Source organism: Sinohyriopsis cumingii, chromosome 6 (assembly GCF_028554795.1).
Source record: "Sinohyriopsis cumingii isolate HCF-2022 chromosome 6, ASM2855479v2, whole genome shotgun sequence".
NCBI lineage: Eukaryota > Metazoa > Mollusca > Bivalvia > Unionida > Unionidae > Sinohyriopsis > Sinohyriopsis cumingii.
The window spans coordinates 133417353-133441818 of NC_142966.1; the positions used below are offsets into that span (position 1 = coordinate 133417353).

Here is a 24466-nt window from a genome sequence, read left to right on the forward strand (position 1 = left end):
GTCACGGTACTGGAGATTGGTAACACTGTAGCAAGGGGCTGACCTCAATCGGACCAAACAGCGGGGAAAAACCTAGAACGCTTGGCGGGGTGGCGCTGGCGGGACATAGACACATATAACACATACAACATACAGACATAGATTGATGAACATCAAAACACATAAATGGCAAAGAGAATAAATATCTTTTCGAGGCATATGAGAGGCCCTGAAATTGGCCTTTGGTTTTCTTGTTCTAATTTCTTCTTTTCCTCTTCCAACTTCTTATTTTCTGTCCTATATTCTTCTTTTTCTTCTCCTCTTTCTCCTTTTGCTGTTTCTCCCCCCCCTTTTTTCTTTTTTTTTTTAAATTTTCTTCCTCTTTTTCAAATTTCTTATTCCAGGCTCTCATTTGTTTTCTGTCTTCTTCGTCCTCCTTGTCCTCCTATACTTTTTTCATCAGCTCACAATTTTTCTTTCGTTTTCTTTACAGTGTTAGTCTCCATCTTAGCCCTGTGGATGGTATAAACACCATACTCCAGCTTCATCATAACATCCTCCACTATTCCCAGGTCATCTATTGCCTTTTGTAATATTTTCATGACGTCTATTTGGTTTGAAGCCATCTTCTTTGGGTATTCCGTGTAGAATGGCGCGAATAGTTAGTTAATTGAATTAATGAGGCTTACGCACAAAAGTCCACGTGCCTCTGTTTATTCCTGCACCGCAGGATGATAATTGATCCTGAGGGAATGAATCAGTGCCTCGTCCCTCAGGCTTTTATGCCCTCAAAGAGTGCTGTTAATTTAGCCGTCAGCTAGCGAAACATGATGTTTCATGCTAGCTGAATGGAAGGCTGACACGAGTGGGAATAAACCCAACACGCATTCATGTCTAATTTTTAATTAGTTCTGCTTTACTTGATTGGATGAGTGGGAATAGTACCTACACTCACTCTTATTGAAGTGTGATTTATTGAAATATGGTGTCCGGTCGAAGCAAGGGAGGAAAGGCGCGGGAAGGCTGACGTATGTCCACAGAAGGTGTCCGCTTAATCCAGATTGGTGTCCCTGAGGTATATTTGAATTTTGATTTAATCATATGATTTGCCAAAAGAAAGACGGAGAGTATTATTTGCTGTTTATAGACAGTTAGTTCAGAGTAGGTAAGTGGGGAAATAGGAAAGTAAAAAAAAAAAAATTAAAAAATTTAAATTGGTATTTGGTTATTGGGTCGAGATTTTAAGGGGGGGGGGTACTGGTAATGTTAGGGTTAGGTGGGTTTCTTTGCTGATTACTCAGGTCACTGAAGACGTATCAAAGTCTCCCGACCTAACTGTTTTGCCTGACGGTTAATTTGGATTTGTTGGGGGGGGGGAGGTACAGGTATTTTTAGCGTAAGACTGGTTTCTTTGCTGAATACTCAGGTAAACTCGAGACACCTGAAAGTCGCCCGTCTTAACTGATTACCTGACTGGTTTTTTCTTGGGGGGGGGGGTGGTGGTTTTGGTTAAATCCTATTTTTGAGCCGTTTTGTTTCAAGGAATTTTAATATGTTATGATTTGTTAATTGTTTGCTAGGATTTGTTGGGCATAGGAAGTCTGGATATGTATAATGAAAGCCTATTTCTTTTTGAGCCCTTTGAAAGTTGTTTCTTGCTGTCTGGATTTAAGTGCAAACATTGAATACATGATTTAGGTCTTCTACAGTGTGACAATCGTGGCAGTTTATGTTTGCTGGTTTAGGGCCTATGAATTTACCAAAACTGCCTGCTAATCTGGTTTTCCCTGTCATTATTCGGTTAATGATTTTTTGGTCTACACTGTTACCCTTGGGAGGTTTGATGGATCGGTCTACTGTTTTAAAGACTGAGTGCAGTTCCCTACTTTTATGGGTGGAATTCCAGTGTTCATGCCACTTTTGGTTAATATAGGTGTTTACGAAGCATTATGCTTCTGTGGAGCTATATCTAAGTGTGGCTGGATTGGGGTCTCCTAATTTAATTTTAGCGACTTTATCTGCTTGTTCATTACCAGGGATACCAGTGTGTGATGGTACCCATATAAATTCGACTATTTGGTTCCTTGTGGATAATTCTTTGAGTACTTGGTAGGCCCTGGCAAGAAAAAGCTCTCTTGATCTAGTGTTGCGGTTTTTAATTGAGTTAATTACGCTTAGAGAGTCGCTAATAATGACAGCTTTTGGGATGTTATTGTCAGTGATCCATTTGAGTGATTCAGTGATTGCCCAGAACTCTGTGGTGTAAATAAAGCAATGGTCTGGTAGTACTGAATTGCTGAGGTCACAGCGTACGGCATCGCTCTCATCGCAAGGCAGAGCATCGGACTCACTTGAAAATCACCTAACTCGAATGATGTCTGTTTAAAAGCATTCATCTTTCTCGCTTGGACTTGTTAGTTACAATGAACTATCGGTCTTGGACGTTGTCCCTTTTTATTTGCTGACCGATATCGACGTGTCCGTACGGCAAAGTTAAGTGATTGGGAAATCGCAGTCGCTTCTGGTATATGATTTGATGCACTTTTTCCAAAGGTCAACTAACGATTTGGTGTGTGGTAAACGTACAATCGTGTGCGGTTCGTAGGTGGTCACTTTAAAATAGCCATCCTGTCAAGACTGCAAAGCTTCTTTCAGTACGCCAATGTTCACGACTCGACTGGTGCGATAAAATGAGAGTCAATCCTTTCACTATATACTCGGTGTGCACTTCTCCTTGCTTGTCCCGGTATTCGTAGCCGCAATGTTTGGGACCGCCACCACCAAAACTTAGAATCTTGTCAGTAGTGAATGGGGATAACCTAGGGACAATGACTTTAGTGTTAAACTAGGAGGGTTGTACCCTGGGGACAATGGGAATTTAACATGGGTGGGACTATAGAGGGACAAAAGGTACTGGGACTGTCTAGGGACAATGGGAATGGAACATAGGAAATTTTAACATGGGTGGGACTATAGAGGGACAAAAGGTATTGGGACTGTCTAGGGACACTAGGAAAATACATTACAGACAAGAGACAATAGACAACTGACACCAGACAAGAGGCAAACACTGATACAACAGTTAAAAAAATTTTGAGGGAGGCAAGAAAAGTCAAGTATTATCGAGGCCTATAAATGACCCTAACACTCACTTACCTATTATGTAATATCCACACACACAGAAACGCAAAATATCATAACCAAAATATACCATCCCCACACGCGAAGAAGCAAACTTAAACCCAAACGCTACTATTCACACACGCGAAGAAACTAAATCAAGCCCCAAACTCTACTATAGACACACGAGAAGAAGCATTATCAAACCCAAAATCTATCAATCACACAAGAGGGAATCTAAAAAACGTAGTCGCAATTTACTATCCACACACGCACACGGAGAAGCAGAAACATAACCATTATCTACTATACACACACGGGAAGGTTTAAACAACCATACACTCTACTATCTACACAAACGTACATACAAGCACACACAGATAATCACATTAACAAAGGAGTAAGTGTTTATAATCACACTACTCCACACTCACACCAATTGTCAAATTGAATAGTATCTCTTTTCTAGAGCTTTGGTTAGCCCTTAAAAGGGCTGTTTTTTGGAACTTCAGAGTCACCTGGCTAATGCTGTCATCTCCCAGGTCTGGCACCGCACACGCATCTTCTGTTCCAATCCCCTTCCCAATTTACCCTTGTGGTTGGGACTGCAGAGGTTTGATGAGTAGCCTCAGCACCCAAATCTTCAGTTTCTCGGATAATAAAAACTTCCCTCTGTCTTCTTCTTTTTCTACCCCGTAGTCTAGGATGCTGCCCTTGTCTAGGTCTCATCATAGGTTGAAACCTGATCCCTCTCTTTCTTCTCTGCTCCTCCTCCTCTTTCATTCTTCCTTCTTCTACAATGGCCTCCGCTGCCAGCTCATTCAGGATGCACCTCACGTATTCCAGGAGTATCTGGAGTTCCAACAGTTTGCTTATTCTGCTACTCATTCTTCACTAATGTCTCGTCGACAATGGGTAGCCAGACTGACGAGTGTTTCTTATGTATACTTCAAGCACGGACGCGAAGGAAAACATCCCTACACGGTTTCTAGTCTGAACGGTCAAATAGTGTCATGTGAGGGATGGAGAGAAGTCAAAGAGCATGGTTCATGATTCCCAGAGCAAAAAAACAAACAACAAACACATTTTTTCTAAACACAACATTTTTATTCCAATAACTCATCACTAACAAGTAACAAATTTTTTCAACATTAACCATTCAATTTAACTAACAAACATTGTTTTAACTAATTAACTATTTTGGACAGGGCTGACAACGTTGTGAATGAAATTAAGATCTCCACTGTTGGAAGTCATTGGACCATTGATGGACACTACGTTTCCTAGCTAAAGACAAAATATAAGCATAGTGGTCACAAAACCATCGATCTACTTTCTCATCGTTTCTAGAAGAATGACGATCAAAATAAGTCACTAAATGTTCTAAAGAATATTCCAGACTGCGATGATGTAGAAAATACACACAATATTGTCCACACACCAAGGAATCTGTGCCTTGTAATTTCACACTATTGAATCGTGTGGTCTGAGCATTTCTTCTCATAAAGTCAATGATATCGTCTTCCAAAGTGGGCAATCCATACGAATCGAAATATTCCACACATCCTTCTTGAGGAAAGTGGACGGCTACCTAGTGGGTTCCTGGGAGATGACTGTCGTCCGTGTTGATCACATTATGGTCTTGAGGTTTGAGATGAGGGAGATAATGTTTAGCACATACGACAGCATTCCAAGAAGCAGTATGCGAACTGTGGTTCAAAAGATAATAAAGTTCCCAGGTATCCATGCTTGTGTTGTTGTTTTTTTTACAGGTGATAATAATTCTTCAATTCGATCCTAACTTTTTGCTTGAAAATGTCTGACAAGTAATCGTTTCTTCGTTTTGTCTTTGCACTCTGATCCAAGAGGGCTTCCATGCGATGTATCTCTTGAGGCGTTAATGGAGGACAGTAATGGTCACGCAAGTCTTCATACCACCGATGAAACACGTCTTCTTCCCAGATGAGACTCCAAGCTTCGTCCAGATATTCGTCCAGTTTTTCTTCTTGACTGGAATGATCGTTTTGACATCCATAGCAATCTAACTTGATCCATTCCGTCATTGTTTCTGCCAGGTATGTAGCAAAGCAGGAGACTAAATGTGCTTCTTGTTCTGGCCATCGGGACTTCATCATGATGACTTCGTCTTTGTCTTGGGGTTCTACTTTCATGGTCTCCTCACATTCCGTGTCCAAAGAATCTCTACTATATAAACATCGATAAAAGTCTTCCATGGCTTATAATAGTCTAGAATGACTTCTCTCAAACTGTTGATTTCTATCGCATACAGGATGACGTTCACTGTGTTATCTGGGGGTATTGGATTCGCAAACTGAAGTTCCACACGAATCTGATCGGATTTTATAGGGTGGAAATGTCCCTCGTCGCTGCCTTGGTCAGGAGTGAAATCAAAAACCCACAAAGCATAGCCTCTTGCATAATCCTTGTACGAAATACCGTGACTGGTGTTGGTCCCTAACTGACCGGTGGCTTCGTACAGGGACAAGTACGATCTCAAATAATTCCTGTCACCAAAGTTAGGCTCGAAGGGTCTGATATACAAGGTCTTGCCATCGCGACTGACTTCGATTTTGGCTACGTTGTAATGTTGAAACTGGAAAGGGTTTTCGTTGTGAAGTCCATTGAAGGCTGAATTCTTGACGATGCCAAGGATCAAACGTTTGGGTAATTGTCCTTGGAATAGATGATCTTCGATCATGGATCGCTGTCCAGCAGGAATAGTGAACGTTTTCACTTCCACTCTTCGTATCGGATACTTGGCGGTCGTTCTGCTCAAAGTGTGACTGATGTCATTTCCCACTTTAGGTAACACTTCCACATGGCGCACGTAGAGTCTGGCTTTTTGAATGATAGTTTTGTATTCGATGGCATGGGCCATCAAATGGAAAGCAGCAGTGCTACGATTCAGTCTCAGGCGGATATACACTCCGTTCAGCAAATACTTTTCTTGTAACCACACGTCCAAATGCAAACGATCCAACAGTTCTAAACTTCGCCCTTCCAGAATTTCCTTACGACGGTCATTAAAACCCACATTGTGAGGATCGTCATCTGCTGTCAGGGCTGTGTCGTTAAACGTGTTCTCACCCGCTGTGTCAGGTTTCCATACCACGCAAGCATCCATATGAGTATTCTTGGCTTCTTTTCCGTGCGTCAATAGATTTTCCAGGTACGCTCGATAAGGGTAAGTATCTATGCTGCTGCTGACCAGTTTGTTATTCAAGTACAAGTCCACTTCGCTGAACAAGGAATGCATGAAATTGTTGACAGGAGCTACTCTAGCAGTGTCTGCGGGATTGGTGTTGTCCGTTTTGATCACTTTGACTTTCAAGTACAGGTAACTGCTATCCAGATCAATGTAATCTTCGGGCTGACCTTTGATATTAAACTCGATGGGAGCTGAATCCGTCAAAGAAGAGACGGGATGAAATTCGACCCACTGGGATTCTTGCATCGTCATCATGGTGGTTGGCATGGCAAACAGATCCAGTTCCGACTTGGAACAGGCACAAGACTCTCCGTGCATCATTTTTCTCTTTCTCAATACTTTAATAATCGAAAACGTCTAAGTCTCGAGCAGTTCTTCTTTTCTTTATCTTTCTAGCTTTGGAAGTGTGAAGTATTGTAAAAGGGTGTTTTCTTCGTCTTTTTCTGCCTTTTGCTTGCTGTTTCGTCAGGGAAGTAGGAATGCCTGACTCACTAGTGCTCAGGGCATTTATAGGAGTTTCTCGTCGACCCAAAAGGTCTTTGCCTGTTTGCAACAAAACAATTCTGCCTGCTCTCAAGAAGGCTTCTTTTGGGTTTTGTTTGTCAATGATGACATTTTGGAGAAATTCTTTGCCTTGCGTTAGTGCGGCATCTTTTAAGGCGTGCAATCCTCGTGTCACCATCGGTTTCAACACGGGAGCCACCGAACGAAAGGCCGATTTTTACATATCTCCTAAACCATGTCCTCGCTGTCGAGCAACCCCTCGGTACACTGGATACACGACTTACAACTCGTTAGAGAACCGTTTTCGAAAATGGAGTTTCACCGTGACTTTCCCTTTGGTGAATGAAATATTTTGTCCCAGATCTCCTTTTATAGCAATGTTGACAGTGTCAAAATACGACTTATTGACGGGCAAATAATGAGGATGTACAAATTCGCGGTGAACGTGATAAGTGTTTCCACCTTCCTTGTCAGCGACCGTGGCAGAATCCACTTTGAAAGGAATGACACGCAGTAACGGTACGGAGGTGTGTCCCACCACATTGTACTCCACCACATCGGAGTATACAAAGATCAAATTCAGTCCTTGGTTCATTTCTACTGGGAAACGAAATAACTTGGTAAAAGAATCGTTGTCGGAAATGATTGACAATTCGTTTTTCTTTATTATTGCCATCCTCATGTCGATGTCCCCGCCCAAGATGTCAAACAATTCAGGACAAAATAAAATAGACATGATTTTACCCCGTCAAATTTCATCAGGAAGCGTCGAGTAACTTTGTGGTACTCCCGGGTGACACTTTTTCTGACACTTTCCAAAGCTTTAAGAAGCACGACATTAAACCTGGAGGCAATGGTGTTCACCAAATCTTGACCACTGAAATAATAGCCTGGAGGAATGATCAAGTGATAGGTCCACTTTTGAGTTTGTTCATTATAGGTTTTATTCTCATATTTTAAATTATTCAAGTACTTTTGCATTTGCTCGTCATGAACTTCGACCGTACTTGGGTCGGGTGAATGGGTAAGGTTAAGTAAAATTGGTTAGGGTGGCTCATAATTCCAGAGTTCTGTGACTGTCCGAGGGGTTAGTGGAAGTCAGAGGAGTGTCTCCGCCCAAAATAGGGCTGTTGTTGGAGTGGTGACTGGCACTGGCACTGGACACAAGGTTCCCGTTGTTCCCGTTCGAGGAGAATTTCAGGGAGGGATTGGGAAGAAGGTAACCGATGCAACTGCTCAATAAAATGGTCCACAATTGTTTGTCTCCTTATTGCAAACTCAAATTGGCAATGGCTGCACCGATGACACGATACATCACAAAGATTTGGCAGAAAAAGACGATTTGCGTTTTAGGCACACGTTCTCCACACCACACCCACAAGGGTTGTTTCTGTAAATCTTGCTGAGAAGAACTGGGTGAAGGAGTGGTAACAGTAGATGAGTCTGTGTGAAAGGGTATGATGGTCACTTCTTTTTATAGTCGATGACTTGCGAAGCGTCGATCCAAGAATCAAAACTGGGTGGATATCCTTTCCAACGTACTTTGACTTCTTTGACAGGTCGTTTGCCCACTTTACGGGTTCTGCGTTCGAGAATGCTTTCGATGTCGTACACGTCGTCTTCTTTTTTGGTGACACGTCGTAACTCGGGCAAATAAAACCTTCCTTTTAACACTTCTCCTTTCATGTCTTCCAATTTATAGACGGTAGGATGACGGCCATGCACTCGTCCAGTGGAAGTCAATGGTACGACCCAGGCAAATTTGAAAAAGACATCGATGACACAAAACAAATATTTGTAGCCACGATTGTAAGTGGCCAAATGAGAGACATCGGCTAAATCGGCCTGCCATTGATGATCGATGCCTTCCACTTTGGTGCGACTTCTGGTAAACTTGCGTCGAATGGGTTTGTGTAAAGTGTAAGTGGCTTGTTCTTGTAACTATCGTTGCACTTGAGGTAAACGGAGACTTTTCAGTTGAGTTTTGGCAACACGATACAGTTTTTGAACTCTCCGTAACCTGCAGGATGGGATGGATTGTAGTAAATGCTGGCTAACACTTTTTCCATTTTTTTTGTAAATAAGCCACCCACTCTTTGAGGATGCTACTCTTTTTCTCGTGTGGTATTTTCTTGGTTTGTAATGCTTTGCGTGTCCGACCAGCGATAGGTGTCGAAGAGGAGGATGTCTGAACAGGGGATATCGGTTCTTGTTTCACTTCTGTCTTCACTTTCTTTTTCTCTTCTGATGAAGAAGGGGTGGTCATCATCTTTTTAATCCACCCAATTCTGGAGGTAGGTGGTGTTGTTAACTTGCGTACATTTTCTGGAGGAGTTTGAAACCCTTCTTCTTCTTCTCCTGCTTCTACTTTTTCTGTCTTGGTCACTGGTAGTAGTAGTGGTGGTGGTGCTGGACATTTCATTAAGGTCTTAAAATATTTCAGAGTGGGCAGAGCTGTTTCGTCTGAAGCTTTCTGGTGAATGAGTTGCAGTCGTTGCAAGAGTTGACCGTACTTTTGCGATTTTTCTGTTTCAGACAAATCTTGGCGATTAATCAAGGACTGCAATTCGTGTTGTAACTGGGACATCTCGGTCAAATGGGGATTGGGAGGCAAATGTGGGGTCCGCTGTTCTTGCCAACGATGGTATTCCGTCCATCGTTTGTAAGGCACTAAAGCTAGTTTTCGTCCTTCCAATCGATGTCAAGGGTTACGTCTGAGATCTTGAGACTTCAGAGGTCATTTTTATCTTGTTCCCACGAGTCTTCCCAACATGGTTCCCAAGACTCCTTTCAGTAATGGGCCTAACAAGAGGATTAAAATTCCTCCACGTTGAACCAACATCTTCTTCTTTTGACGAATGGGGATTTTCTTTTGAACCATTTGGCGAAGAACGTGACGATGTTTGCCTAAGCATTGTTTCTGGTGTTTGGACAAAGAGATCGTGCCTTTCAACACGTTCAAACAACATTCGCACACAGTATCGATGACATCTTTGGAGGCCGATTGAATGAGTTTTTTTCGCATGGGTGGAGAAGCTTTGGACAGGACAGATAACATGTCCCCATGTTTGACTAAACGAGGAGGCAGTCCTTTCCTTTTCTTTCCTTGGGGTTTAGAAGAGGAATGTTTTTTGGAGGGTGACATCTTTGCTTGTTGGTTCCGGAACATTCACCAAAAATACACTAACGTCGATGTTTAAGCACACGCCCTTTTTTCTTTTTTTTTTTACTATCCATTTGTAATAAAGGTGACAATGTGTTTTCCAAAATCGCCAAGGAATCCTCCCCTTTGGTGACCCTCTTTTTCTTTGAACGACTGTATCTTTTCTTAGGGTAACGTCGATGCTTGGCTAAGCGCATTGTCGGATGACGAGACTGTATTTGTCTCTATCTTTTTTGACGATAGTGACTGTGTGCACTTCTTTAAGGTGACATCTTTTTGGGAGTTCAGGAGCACAAAAAACACTGATAACCCTATTTTCTCGCAGCCCTTTTTTATACTGCAACGCGTCGCCACTGATTGTCTTTACGTCGTATCAACTTGAGGACAGGCATCACACGTCGTGGAGCGGACTAAATCGAGTCATTTCTTGCTTGGACAAATCCAGTAAACTCTGTAACATGCCCGATCTCTCTTGGACTTTGATTTTGGGAGCATGTATTTTGTGAGTAGCTGCCACTGACACTAAAGAGGACGGTGTCGCCACTGGAGGAGAAGTTCTTGGAGACATGGGCTTCCATGGGGTCATCAACGGAGAAGTGGATGAACCTGTGGCAACCGGAGACGCGGTCACCGTCGTTGCAGGTCGTGATTTGCGAATGTAAGGTTGCGTCCTGGCCAAAGTGCCTCTCTTGTGACTAGTTTTCTGTGGGCTTTTCTTTTTCGGAGGACATCTCTGTTTCTTTTTCTGGGGACTTTTCTTTTTCCGGGGTTGTGACCTGGTCTTGACACCGTTGCTGTTTTTCTTCTTGGGGCTTCGTTTGGCTTTTTTCTTGGGGAGAACTTTGGGAGCATTAGGATCCCATCTTAAGAGGGAGCGAATGATGACACCTCCTAGAGTACCGCTCCCTCCAGCATTTCAAAATGATTTGCTTTTTGGTTTGAGTGTCTATGCAGGGATCGGCCAGTTGGGTCAAAGCTACTTTGTTTCTATCAAAAAAGCGTGTGGTTTGATGTGGAATCTGAATGATGCCTTGCAGTAATTGACGTGCTATCACCGTGAACCATCGTAAGACTTCAATAAGACTGACTTCTAAGACACGAGCACGTATTTGTGGATTGTTTTCGCGACTGATGCCATACAAGGCACGAATCAATTTGACGGGAAGATGAGACTGAAAGGACGTCATGTTGACGCTGTGTGAGACAGACGAAAAGTGTCCGAGGTTTTTATAGATTTTTGGGGGCTAAGTCGAGGACGGAGACATGTACAGGACAGGCCCTCCGTCTTGACACCAGTGGTGAAACAAATGGGTGAGAAATTGCAAATAATCGGGGGTAGTGGGTTTCAAATCGACGAGTAAATAGGCGTGTGGAGTTTGAGTGGCATCGTCGTACGCCTGAGTGAGCCACGGAGTTCCTGTTTGGCTAAGATGTAAATGACACTGACATTGCGATGATGCCCTTTGCGCGTAAACCAAAGTTTAATTTCTTCTTCGTCTTCTCCTAACATGTCGTCGAAAATGACCAAATGACTTTGGCGGGAGTCAGACACGATTCCGTCTTCTTCGTTAGGAATGCCTTCCACAAACACGATGGAATCGCCTTGACTTTCTCGCAAGAGGCTGTACGCCGATTGCCACTCTTTGTAACACCACACGATGCGTTGAGGTCGACGATCAATCAAGTGATGTTTATGTTCGATCAAACGTTTGACAAATTCGGTTTTACCTGAACTGCTAGGTCCAACAATGGGCATGTTAAAGGGATGGCAAAGATACAAAGCCTCACAACTGGCACGATCTAAGTGTGAAGTGTTCGTCGATGACTTTGAAAGTGGAGGAAGAGGGAGCAGAGACAGTAGAGGTAGCCATAGTGTCAGGAATGTCACTTGTGACACGAAAACAGACAAGACAAGAGTTTTTATACTTTTTTCAGGACACGTTTATTGATGTTTTAAAAATGAACACGAAAGACTAAAATGCATCAAAGTCAAATAGTTATGTACAACGATAAAATGCACATGAAAACGATCAAAGTGGAATAGAAACAAGTCTCTGTACAACAAGTTTTGGGGAATGTTCTGACAGGTTCTACAGGGGGTAAGGTCACACAAGTGTCCTCACGAAAGGGTCTTTCAGGAATGTCCATGATAGCGAATGTTCTCTTGTAAAGTATCCATTCAGGGATTACTGATATCGTCCCACTAAAGATAAATAGTGACAATTGGGAGACCATCGAGCATGTTCCAGGTAGGCTGAATCTTGTGGTTCCCAGTGGTGAAGTGACACACCGCAACTGAAGCAATTGACTTTATCCTCTTCGCCCAAGTAGAAAAATCCGGCTCTGGCTAATTTTTCGGGGGTCGATCCTCCCAGATACTTAGGCCATTTTCCTTTGAACGATTGAAAACGATTTTCAAAGTCGCAGTATTCAGGCAAACGCACAGGGAACGAATATTGGTCTTTCACAGGTTCTCGATGAGGGTAGGGTGACATCGACAGGAGTTTGCTCAGGGCTGTATGACATCCGTAGGGTAGTAGACGTGAAGGTTGACATCCACATACACCATGAAACTCAGTAAAGTAACCACGATAAGGAGCGGCATCGCTTTCCCATCCATCAGGTTTGACACGCACAGCATCACTTTCCATGATAGGGATAGTGACACTAAAGTTCCCATGATGCTTTACTGTATCACTGAGGTCACAGCGTTCAGCATCACTCACATCGCAAGGCTCAGCATCTCATTCCACTTCAGAGACCCCAAATTTGAATTGTGCCTGTCTGAACTTGTTTTATGTTTCTCTTAAAGTGTTCATCTTGTTCGCTTGGTCTTGGTAGTCACAATACACTATTGATCCTGCATATTGTCCCTTTTTATATGCTGACCAATATCGATGTGACCGTACGGCAAAGTGAAGTGATTGGGAAGTAGCACTCGCTTCTGGTACACGATTGATAGACTTTTTCCAAAGGTCGACTGACGATTTGGTGAGTGGGTAAAGTACAATCTTGTTCGGTTCACAGGTGGGCACTTTAAAGTTTCCATCCTCTCCAGACTGCAAGGCTTCTTTCAATACCCCAAAGTTGACCACATGACTGGTACGATAATTCAGAGTCAGGCCTTTCACTTTACACTCCGTGTACACTTCTCCTTGTGGGTCCCGGTATTCGTAGCCGTAATTTTTTGGACCGCCACTCGCGAAACTTAGAATCTTGTCGTCGAGGTCCTCGTCCGTCCAGGCTCCTAAACGGTCTCCTTCGATGTTAGGGTGTTGCTGACCAGGTCGATCGATGTAGATGCAACTGTCCGTGTCAAAGTACAGCACACGATCCCCTAACAGTTCTAAAGCCTCGTACAATTTTAAGCGAGCATAAGGTGTCACGTAAGCCGTAATGATGACATTTCAAATGCGTCGGCTTGTACAAAGTCCAGGTCATCTTCGTAATTGACTAAGATCAAATCCTCATGAACTACGTCTACGTGTTTCATGTATTTTGTTTTGTCGTGAATCATCTGGAAGTAGCGGGAAGGTTCTGTCAAATATTCAGTCTTGGGTAAACACGGTCGTTATACCTTTTTGCCCAACAAACAATTTAACATCACTTTGGCAAACGATTGCCTCCCTTCCTTTTTCTCCATGTGGTCTAAAGGGATGCCTTCTTGTTCCCAGTATTTCTCTTTGAATGTCTTTTCGTCTTCGGGAGAGTGACACCAGGAAGGATAGCCACTGGCTTCTTGCTTCAGCTTCAAAAGGCATCCACGTACTCTGCGAAAATGCCTTTATGAGTGGGGTCACCCTTGTGGTATTGTTGTGTCTTGGGAAAGTGGCAAATTTCGTACACTTCTAACAGTTGGTATCCCATGTCCAGAGCTTTGAACAATTCCACAGCTGACCCACGTCCCCGTCAAGGCACGTTCTTTCTGGGTGTGCTGACAAGGCTGATCTTGGTTGCACGTTTCGGCACAAGTACGGCACAAGGGAAACATCAGTTTGCCTTGACAATGGTAAGGTAACACGGGCTGGTACAAGTCGGTGGGAGGCAAGACTTTACATTTGATGAAGCCTTCGTATTGTCGAATGTAGTCCAGGTCGATGTGTTCCGTTAGCAATTGTGGGTGCCCTGCAGGAAAGTGACAATATTTGCACACGTAAGGATACAGCGAACACACGTCCAAGTATTTGATTTCTTCTCCTTTCTCTTCGTCGGCTTGGTGCAGCAAACAGGTGGCATTGGTCCTTCCTCCGTACAAACTATCCCTTGGGTTCAGGGGGTCCACCCACTGGTAACTTTCTACGATACTTTTAAACTCGGGATCGATTTTCAAACCGTGATCGTACTCGTGTTCCCACATTTCCACCACTTGGTATCCTTGCTGTTCTAACTTCAAACGCCGCTGACAAGTGTCCTGGTACAAGTCTTCCATGGTTCGTTGTAAAAACTGAGTTTTAGTGCCACGATCAGGGTAGCAGACGGGACATCCGTGAAATAAGCAGCCGTTAAACTCGTACACGATCTTGGGGTTTTCTAAGTCCCAGCCATCTATCGAATGCATTCCGATGGTCTTTTCACCCCCTCCGTTGCGGACATGTTGAATCCATTTGTCTTCCTTGTCGCACAAGTAATGTAACCAGCGTAAGGTTTTGACCGAGTATTGACGTTTGACAAAGTTGGTCGTTTGAGGGCTGATGACCATCAAGGTGTTTTCAGGCATGGATCGTTGTCTGTACACTAAAGAACACGCTTTGGCAATGGTGCAAGCTTCTTTCAAAGGATCGACCCCTCCGTTTTCCATGAACAGTTCTCGAAATTTTCCACAGCAACGCCGTAAAATGTCTACGTCGGAACGACAATACTTTAACATTTCTTCCTGAAAGTCGAAAGGGTTAGAGGCATGGGCCTGATACCAAGCATAGAAAGCTTCTCGTTGTTCGGTACGCATGTTGTCGGGGTCGTAGTCCTTAGCCGGAGGCAAATGCGGTAGAACGGCATGTTGATTGGCTTCCGTATTGAAAAAGTGTGGAAAGTAACCTTTGGCCATTTCTGTCATTCCAAACGTTTTAGGCATTCGACTCAAAGGCATGGCCAAGTAACTCATCGAATCTTTAAACTGTACTTGTCCCACTTGCATGGAAATGATTTTGGCTCCGTTCAAAGTGACTTTAGGACGCTCGGTGCCTTGTTCCGTATAGTATCTCAAAAGAAACTGCCCATTGTATCCGGAGAAATTTTGAGCCATCACTGTGGCATGGCAATGACAATCGCCGTAACGTTCGATGTCCTCTTGGCTCCACGTCTTGTCGATGGCATCTAAGATCCACTGGGCAATTTCGGCTAACGTGTTCGGTCCTAGAAAGATTTTTTCACCTCCTCCAGGAATCTACTGCAGTGAGGGCAATGACTCAAGATAGGTTCTTGAATGCACTTTTCGCACGCTCGATGAGCCACACAGAAATTAGGAATGTGAATGCCAGTCTCTTGCATGCATTCGAAATCTAAAAAGATGAAATTGCCTTTCTTCTTGTGGTCATCTTCCTCCTCATGTTGGGGTTGGTATTTTTGCAGTGTAGCATTGGTGTTCCAAGTCCACGATTTGGTGACAAATGTGACATTTTTTTTCCCTGAACATGCGTGTGACTTGGAACTGTTGGTACGTATGCCTTGTCCACACGTAGGACACAATCTCAGCAGCTGACAAGCACATTTCTCCTGTGAACCTTGTGTCTTCAAATGTTGTTGGTAACAGGTAGGGCTGACAAACGTGCGCTGACAAGCACTCGTTCTTGTCATTGTCCTTCGTCCAGACAGGGTTGAGAGTGGCTTTTCCATCGGTGATGTGAAACTGGTCATTGGATTGTTGCACATGTTGAATCTTGTCCATGACTTTGGAAGATGTCAATTCTGCAGGACTGCTAAACTCGATCCAGACAGGGGATTTCAAGCTGTCGTGTTGTATGGAAAGTCTCAAGCGATCGTCTTCTTTGGGTTGACATTGTCGCTTTAGTGTGGTTAACAAAGAATCCCACATCTCGGTAATGAACCTTTCTGCTTTCTCCAACAGTACGTCGGACTTGAAATCTTTAAACTTCACCGTGTTGGTGTAAGCCGTGGTTCTAAATTTTCTAGAGGGGCGCTTTTCCGTCTCTAGAATGTGATAGTACTTTTCAGGGTTTACTGGTGAACTATGGCTAGGTGTAGACTCTCTGTGTCTGGATTCTGGTTCACTCATGTCATCTTCAAAATCACTGGCATGAATTTGTGCCAAGACTTCAGGGATTGAACGAGGCGATAGAGCACGTTTCTGCCTCTTACTTTCTTCTCCTTTCTTCACGAATGAATGTGATCGTTTCGTCTTGATAGCAAAAAGTCAAATGACTAAAGTTTAAACACCATGGGATCCTTTATAAGCATGACAGACTAGCGTATATATAAAGGGTGCGTGTCTTGCCCTTCCACTATTCATTTCACTCTCATTGGATCAGAATAGACCTGGCATAAAACGTAAGTGTCTCTTGGTTGTAGAATAAGAACATATGGGCTAACCAAAACTCTAGAAAAGAAACAGTATTCAATTTGCCAATGTGTGAAAGTGGAGATTTCTTTTTGCTAGAAGATTTAAGGCTTTCTTCTGTTGTAACAGTATTAATGCTGTATAGTCTGTTGCTGCAAAAGGAAATATCTAGAGCAAAGTGCTTAAGTTTGTTCAGTTTTTATTTCAAGCCCTACAAAAGGATACAAGTTTGTCTTGAAAGAAAATTGAAACTCGAAGTTGCACGGACGGGAAGGAAAACACCCCCTTTGTTACCACAGTTAGCTGCCGATGTGTTCATTCTAATCATGCTTGCCGTATATCTTTGTGTTTTAGAGGTCATAGTTCTTCTTAAGTAAATACACGCATCAATAGACAGACAGCTTGGGTCATCATCCTTGAGGTTCACTGTACTTTAATTTCTTTACTTCATAAAAATCCCAGAGTCACAATTTAAAAAAAAAAAAAAAAAAAAAACCATGCCACTCAATACTGTAACACTTCTGACTCTACCCATGTGAGTGTGCTTGTCAAAATGTTTAAGTGAGGTAAAAAAGAAATTGACAGTTTCAAAACGCGAACCAGTACTGTGACCGTTTAATATTTGATGTGGTAAGAAGATATGGTATAATACACAACACAGGCTTGCAAGTTCACACTCCAGTCAGTCTGCACTGCAGTGGTAGCAACGTAAGAGCGTAGGCATTATTTTACCACACTAACTTCGAACAAAACAATGCATCACTCATCATAAACGATTTCATTGGCTAGACTTATTTTCTGACCGCGTTCACTACGAATTGACTTCAGTAGCTCATCACACAGTGTCGAGTTAGGTCGTGTCTCACTGCTAAGCGATTTATAAAATAATTAAAAAAAGTAAAACTAACGCAAGAACAATCGTACCCTGGGCTATCCCACAGAAATTGTGTCAGTTTTATAATCAAATACATCACAGCATATTTGGATGAACTATTCTGTGAGAACTTTACATCCACGTAATCAAACAAGGATGAATTTTTAGTTTCCATAATTTTCATTTTCCTCTGTTGATATTTAATAATGGTGAATTTTTTCTATGGCTGTGATGATCTAAGTGGAATATGTGTTTCTTTGAATCTTTCTTAAGGAAAATATACTGTAAAAACAAATGTAAGTATGTTCATCTCATTCACTGTTATCCCGCAATTAGTAATGACTAATTGCGGGATAACAGTGAATCAGACGAACATACCTGGCATGCTTTTGGCAGACGACACTACTCTACTAAGCTCTACGCTGAATGGATTGCAAATACTTGTGAATACAGCTTATCAGTATGCACAGAAGTGGAAATTGAAATATAACTCTAACAAGAATAATTGGATGATATTTAGTAACAAAAATGAAGTGTACTCATCAAATGGAATTACTCTAGGATCACAGAATATTCCTAGAGCAAAAAAAGTGAAATATGCAGGAGTTACCTTTTCACAATCAATGAAAACTAATGATCGTATAGTCTATTCCTACGATAAAGCTAAACGTGTAACAAACTCACTATATTCAATTGGATTAAATACAAATGGGATGAGCCCTATATTTTCTGTAAAAGTCTGGGAAAGAATTATATTGCCGTCTGCTTTGTATGGCTCAGAACTCTGGTTTAATATGTCATATCAGGGCATTGAATCAATGGAGAAATACAACGATATTTCGCCCGGAGAGTACAAGGTTTCCCTCAAAGATCGCCTGTTGGATCTACGACATCATGCTTGGGGATGATATCAATGGAAGCTCGCATAAATAAGCAAAAACTCGTATTTCTTGGTCGCATGTGTAGAACATCAGCAAACTTAACTGCTAAAAAGGTTTTCCTCTGGGCTGTTGGAAATTTTATTTTTGACCCCCAACATAGCTACAACTCTTTTATATATGATATAAATACTGTACTAAAAAAATATGATTTAGAAGACTATCTCAAGGACTTTATTTTCACTGGAAAATTTCCAGACAAAATAACATGGAAAAACTTAATTGGGACAAGAATACAGATATTTGAGGAGAGAAAACATTAAATAAGTATCAGAAATCCATCCGAGGGATTCGGTAGATTTTTAAAAATTAATCCAGGACTAAAAATGCATCATCTATGGAAAATAGCTTACACTGACTCAAGCAGAAAAATGGAATATGGGACATTAATTCGTATTGGAGGAATGCAAGCAAGAGCTGGACTGTGTCCCCTATGTGGCAAAATGAGTCATGACCGTATTTTCCACATTTCGATGAATTGTGCCTTAATCTTAGACGACAGAAACCACTTGATGGAAAGTCTATTTTCGTATATGCCTCCAGTGATTTACCGTGATTTCTGTGATCAGATCGATGATGTTATACTGATCATACTACTTGGTGGTTTAAATGATATATCAGAGCGTTTAGAATTTGAATCATGGATAAATATGATCAGACTATCTACCAAGTAGTTCAATAAGATAAAGGATATTATATATTCGATTCAATAGAGAACTCAAGCATAATATAAGGAAAGAAATACTTGTACTGGATTGAAAAGCGATCAGGAAACTAACTATTTTTGTTGTGAGGTTACATTTTCAAATGTTTTATGGTATATATATATATATATATATATATATATATATATATATATATATATATATATATATATATATATAGTTTAGTAATTATTTTAATTTATTTATTCGTTTGCTATTGGAAATAATTCAATAAGTAACGAATCCACTTTTGTTGATTCTATGTATTTAATTGCATTTCTTTTTTGTCTTAACATCTTCAGAAAATGGAGGAATAAAAGAATATCATCATCTCTCTCTCTCTCTCTCTCTCTCTCCGTCATTGTAGTTTTGATTGAAATCCTAATGGTATCTGTGCCTGTTTGAAGATACCTCTCCAAAATTGTGATCAGTAGTCACCCTATTTCTGTGAACTGTTCCGTTTGCCATTGTAATTTGTTTTCAAACACTTACATCCTTACAAATTGTAAATCAGTAAATCGTTGGATGAAATAAAATCTTGAGTTGGCGAGCTTGTACAATTCAGGTATCGTAGCTTTCTCTTTATTTTGGCACTGCAGTGTGTCACGGAAAAAATTATAACATTAGATCTACCGTTTTTCAAGAAAGGAAACAAACAGAAGGCTTTTTCAAGAATGACTCGAGTGACACTGCACTGTATAACCCTGCCAATGGTTAACTGAAATCTAAAACCAAAACACATGTTCGGAAAAAATGTAACAATGTTCAGGAATTACGCGAGTGGCATTGCACTGTATAACCCTGCCCATGGTTAACTCTGAATTTTAAAACCAAAACACACGTTTAGAAAATATGTAACCATATTCGACCTATTTTCTCTCAGTTTAGACTGTGGATAGAACAAGGAGCGTTATGGTGCTGTTTTTTTTTTCTTTCTCCGCCTTAGATTTGTGAAAACTTTGCAACATTTTGTAGCGTGTGCTGTGAAACACAGGACATATCTTAAATCTGAGATATGTTAAGCAAATGTTAAGCAGTCAGTCGACAATAAATATCACATTACCTTTTTATGAAATTGATGAATGAATGAAAACAAGGAACATATTTCACATATAATGTATGATTGTCTCAATAATTATTTGTCCTATAATACCGCAAGAATAACGGAACCAAAAATGGCGTCCTACGTTTGTTTTTCTTTACCATTCTTTGTTTCTTTCTCTCTCCACTGTAATTTTAAGTCTATCTGTCCATCTCTCAAAACACTCCAGACTAAAGTACTGTCCCGTTCTACTATCACCCAAGGCAGTAACACTTGTATGCGTGTGCGTGCATGTGTGTTAGCTTTCGCTTACACACATATCGTTTGTACGAACATTTAATAACAAAGAAATAGCAACCATTGACGTAAACCATTTAATGTAACCGTGTAGGTGTATGTCATCGTCTAAATTTTTCTACAAGTCACTTTTGGGTCTACTAGATTGTAAAAAATAATCTTCATGAGGTATCAAACAAATTTATTTCTTCACTGGTCGTGTTGGTTCTGTAATCCTACTGGATTTACCACCGTTGTTCTCTCAATCTCTCGATCTCATTGAGTGATGCACTGTTTTTTTTCTGAGATAGTCTGGCAAAATAATGCCAACGCAAGAGCGTTGTTACCATTGCAGTGCAGACAGATTGGAGTGTAAACTTACAATCCCTTTGTTGCGTATTGTACCATTTCTTCTTGCCACATCAAATACTACACGGCTACAGTACTGGTTCGCGGTTAGAAACTGACAAACATTTTTAATCTTCCTCAAACATTTTGACAAGCACATCACATCAAAAGAGACAGAAGTGTAAAATATCGGTTAGCCAATGAAGTCACTTACAATGTGTAATACATTGTTAGGTTGTAAATTCAAGGCAAGTAGTGTAGCGGCCAGCCGCAGAATAATAAAATACACGTCCGATCTTGTCCCTGTGCGAAAAGGTACTGAAGTGAATTCGAAGCGAACGCGGTCAGTAAATAAGTCTAGCCAATGAAATCGTTTATGATGAGTGATGCATTGTTTTCTTCAAAGGTAGTGTGGCAAAATACTACCAACGCAAGAGCGTTGTTACCATTGCAGTGCAGACAGATTGGAGTGTAAACTTACAATCCCTTGCGTATTGTACCATTTCTTCTTGCCACATCAAATATTAAACGGATAGCAAATGTGTCTTTAGTTGTTTGCTTCTTCGCGTGTGTGGATAGTAGAGTTTGGGGCTTGATTTGGCTTCTTCGCATGTGTGAATAGTAGCGTTTGGGTTTAAGTTTGCTTCTTCGTGTGTGGGGATGGTATATTTTGGTTATGATATTTTGCGTTTCTGTGTGTGTGGATATTACATAATAGGTGAAGTGAATGTAAGGGTCATTTATAGGCCTCGATAATACTTGACTTTTCTTGCCTCCCTCAATTTTTTTTAAACTGTTGTGTCAGTGTTTGCCTCTTGTCTGTTGTCAGTTGTCTATTGTCTCTTGTCTGTAATGTATTTTCCTAGTGTCCCTAGACAGTCCAAATACCTTTTGTCCCTCTATAGTCCCACCCATGTTAAATTCCCATTGTCCCCAGGGTACAACCCTCCTAGTTTAACACTAAAGTCCCATTGTCCCTAGGGCATCCATATTCACTACTCTTTTCTTCGTGGTGTTCGTCCGTCCAAGCTGCTTCTAAACGGTCTCCACGTCTCATCGATGGGGTCTAAGATCCATTGGACGAAATCGGCTAGCGTGTTCGGTCCCCGAAATATTTTTTCTCGTCCTCCAGGAATCTTGCTGCAGTGAGAGCAATGATTAAAGATAGACTCTTGGATGCACTTCTCGCACGCTCGATGAGCCACACAAAAATTAGAAATGTGAATGCCGGTCTCTTGCATAGATTAGCAATAAAAAAGATGAAATTCCCTTTCTTCTGATCACCTTCCTCCTATTGTTTGGAATGGTATTTTTGAATGTAGCATTCGTGTTCCAAGTCCACGATTTGGCGACAAATGTGACATCGTTTCTTTCCTGAACATACGTGTGCCTTGGCATTATTGGTACGTATGCCTTGTCTACAAGTAGAGCACAATCTCAGCAGTTGACAAAGAATTTTCTGCTGTGAACCTTGCGTCTTCGGATGTTGTTGGTAACAGGTAGGGCTGACAAAAGTGCGTTGATAAGCAGGGCAATGCACTCGTGGTTGTCCTTCGTCCAAACAGGGCTTATTGACGAAGCATCCCTCACATTTTGATCCACAATGCTTGTGTTGCTCTCGATTGTTATAGCCATAGTCACATTTCTTACAATAATAACTGTGTCCCAGGAATCGGATGATCCTGGTAATGGCATCGAAATGTTCATCGTAATGATAGACGTGAATGTATTTTCCGTCTGTGAAATCTTTGTCTCGAAACAACTTAGGTTCGCGCACTTCTTGATGGTGCACTTTCAAGGTGTAGCGTGGAGCCAAGACGTCTTGTAATTTTCGCATTCCAGGAATGCCACAGGATGTGTCTTTGGGTAGGCCCGCTTGCTGTAACAGGAGTTCTGCTTCTCTTCGTTGTTTGGCATGGTCGATTTTTGAATAGTTTTCAAGGCTCTTTTCCATTCTGCTGTGTCGTTCTTGTTGGCATACGTTCGTTCCACCACTATGGCACGGGCTAAACATATCTGGTCTTGAGGGTTGTTAATTAGGACGAGGCTACGCTTGATGCTACGAAGGGCGTCCGCCAATAACAGTTTTCTGCGTTTTCCGGTCTCGTTTGGAAGAGAAACGTGGGTCATGGTCAGTGTCGCTTTTCCATCGATGATGTGAAACTTGTCGTTAGATTGTTGCACGTGTTGAATCTTGTCGATGATTTTGGAAGGTGTCAGTTCTGCTGGGCTGCTAAACTCGATCCGAACGGGAGACTTTAGATTGTAGTGATGAATGGAAAGTCTCACGCGATCGTCTTCTTTGGCTTCACATTTTCGTTTCAGTGTGGTTAACAAAGAATCACACACATCGGTGATGAACCCTTCTGCTTTCTCCAGAGGCACGTCGGACTTGAAATCTTTAAACGTCATCGTGTACGTATAGGCTGTTGTTCTAAATTGTCTAGAGGAGCGCTTTTCCGTCTCTCGAATGTGGTAGTACTTTTGAGGAGTTAGTGGTGGAATTTGGTTGGGTATAGACTCTCTGGGTCTGGATTCTGGCTCACTCGTATCACCTTCACAATCACTGGCATAAATTTGAGCCAAGACTTGAGCTACTTTGCGAGGAAATAAATCACGTGTCTGCCTCTTACGTTCTTCTCCTTTCTCCACGAAATGATGCGATCGTTTCATCTTGACTGCAAAAAGTCAAATGACTACATTTTAAACGCCATGGGTCCCTATATCCATGTAAGACCAGTGTCTTCCTATATAAAGGGTCAGTGTCTTCCCTCCCAGTATTCATTTCACTCTCAAACGGACCAGAACGATGGACGAGCCCACACAGATCGAATTTCTGATGAGAGCTTTGCGAGGTATCATACGAAAGTTTTCTTCAGACAAGCCGAGAGACTACTCCTCCGCCTTTCGAGATAAATGTAAAGATACTTGCTATATCTGTAAAAAGAAAGGGCATTGGGCTACAGAGTGTCCAGACCGTCAAAAATGCAAGACAGATGTCAGAAGAGACAAAAGTCAAGATACATGTTATCATTGTTAAGAGAAAGGACGTTGGTCTTCAGAATGCTCAAAAAAATCCAGGAGAAAGAGAAAGAGATGGGATCAGAACAGGAACAAGAAGAGGTACCCTCCTAAAAGGAAGAACCCAGACACGTCCTGAAAGAGAAAAATAGAAGAAAAGAAAGGAAGAAAGTGAGGAAGAAGAGGACGAAAAACCTGTGAAAGTGAAGAAAGTTATAAAAAAAAGGAGAGAGTGAATAAAGATACAGACGAAGTCTATGAACTTTTTAAAGTGTTCTGAATTGAATTGAAAAATTTATAACAGAATAGACCAGACAGAAAATGTAAGTGTCTCTTGGTTTTGATTTTTTCGAATAAGGACCTACACTCACGCACTGACTCACACACGTACATCATGGGCAAAAAAGGTACATTGCGTTTTAATTGATTTTGGCAGAATGAGTGCTGTCTCTTTTTGAGAGAGGAGGGTGGCCCTGAAAAGGACCGTTTGGGTGCTTTTTTGTATATAAAAAAAACTCAGGAACGGGACGTAATCAGCTTTAACTGCCTTAAGCCTTTTCCACGGCCAAGGTCTACTTATGGACTGGCTCCTGTCAATGATTTGGTAGAAATCACTAAGGGTGGTATCTCTGGCGTAGTAACAGGGTTGGGCTGCTTGGCTGGGGAAAGTCTTTTTCTCTTGAGTCGTAATAAAGAAGTCTGATACATTTCTTTCAGACTCTAACCCTTCTGCTAACATATCTAAGAGTACCGT

The 24466-nt window shown here is 41.7% G+C and overlaps 1 protein-coding gene across 3 annotated transcripts in view; it reads left to right on the forward strand.

Moving 5' to 3' along the window:
- The window catches only part of LOC149798022 (uncharacterized), a 35162-nt gene that overhangs the window by 3574 nt on the left and 7122 nt on the right, over window positions 1-24466 (forward strand). The window lies entirely within an intron of this gene.